Genomic DNA, 1,719 nt, shown 5'->3' on the forward strand with positions numbered 1-1,719 from the left:
CTAATACAAGGGAGATACCCAGTTCCTTAGCCTCTGGGCTTCTCTGTTCACTGTGTGTGTATTTTGTTACCCTATCACCTTCTGTGTACGTTATGTCATATTCCCCAGTTTGTCTGTGAGTCCATTTGTTTTGCATAACAGTTCAAACACCAGTACATTCCTGCAGACACTGGAGTGCATAACAGTTCTGACACTAGTACTTTCCTGCAGGCACTGGTGTGCATAACATCCGGTTTCTAGTTCGACAAGACTTAGGTCGACAGTCTCTAGGTCGACCACTATTGTTCTACATGGTTTCTAGGTCAGCAGGGACTCTAGGTCAACATGACAAAAGGCTGACATGAGTTTTTAAATTTTTTTTATTTTTTTTTACTTTTTCATACTTTACAATCCACGTGGACTACTATTGGGAATGGTAAATTAACCTGTGCTGAGCGCAGCGATGTACCATGCCCGAAGCATGGCGAGCGAAGCGAGCCATGCGAGGGTATACATTGCACTAATTAGGGCTCCCCCATCACTCTACGAAAAAAACGACACAAAAAAAGTGAAAAAACTCATGTCAACCTAGTACATGTCGACCTAGAGTCCCTGTCGACCTTCTTACTGTTGACCAATAGTGGTCGACCTAGACACTTTCGACCTAAGTCTATTCTATCCAACATACCACACCCCAATTTTACAATATTCTACTTCGCTCCACTATCCAGGCATGGAGTGCATCTAGGAAGTCCCTCGATTTACAACATTCCTATTGGTTGGTAATTTGGAATTTCATAAAGGAGAAGCTGCGCTACCTTTTACTACGTGGCGCTCCTCTGGTATTCTAAATATTCGTAGTCTTTTTAACTGCCTCCAACCTACCACTCCCTTTCGACGCCGCTGTTGAAAAGTTTAAAATTGACCCCGGACACAAGTTCTTCTACATGCAGGCTATTCATTACTTGCAATCTGTCATGTCTAAATTGCAGAATACAGATTATGTGAATCCCCTAGATACACTTTTGCACATGAGCACCTACTCTATTTCCACTATATATATTCACGGATCTGTATTGAAATTGACCCTGAAACTGAATTGCTACAGGTTGACAAATGGGTATCCCAAATTCCCTCTATATCCCCTGAACAAACTATGATTACTTTTTCTCTGGCAGGGTCCACAGGTTATCCACAGGATAACATTGGGATATGATGAAGCGACAGCGGATTTGCACCAATCGGTCAAAGCTTTTCAGCCTCGCAGCATGCAACGGGCCTGTCCATATATCTCCGGCTCCTGGCTCATGCAAATCAGTTTTTTTGTTTGGTGCGACAGGAGCCGGACCATGGTCAGAGGGCTGCTGGTTTTAGCAGCCCTAAGCTTTCTTATTTTATTTTTATAGTCTTACTATTTTTTCTTAAGTGATCTTTCTAAAAAGCATCTTATACTGTACGTACCTTAGAAAGAGTCGCTTCAACAACTCTCTGCCTGGTCACGACAACGCTTACCCACGAGTCCAAGTGCTAGGCTCTAGGGATCATAGGCTCCAGGAAAAGTATGAGGCCGTGATCCCTAGGGTTGATGTTAGCAGTGGGGAGTCAGATGCTCTCTGCTGGTTGCCCCTCCCCCCGGTTCATGACCAGTTTCCTCTGAGTCTCCCGCCATGAACTGTTTTCTCGCTTCCGTCTCAGACGCTGTATAGGAAGGGGACCCAGTCGCAGCATAGACGGCATTGT

This window comes from Pseudophryne corroboree, chromosome 1 (genome assembly GCF_028390025.1).
Source record: "Pseudophryne corroboree isolate aPseCor3 chromosome 1, aPseCor3.hap2, whole genome shotgun sequence".
Lineage (NCBI taxonomy): Eukaryota > Metazoa > Chordata > Amphibia > Anura > Myobatrachidae > Pseudophryne > Pseudophryne corroboree.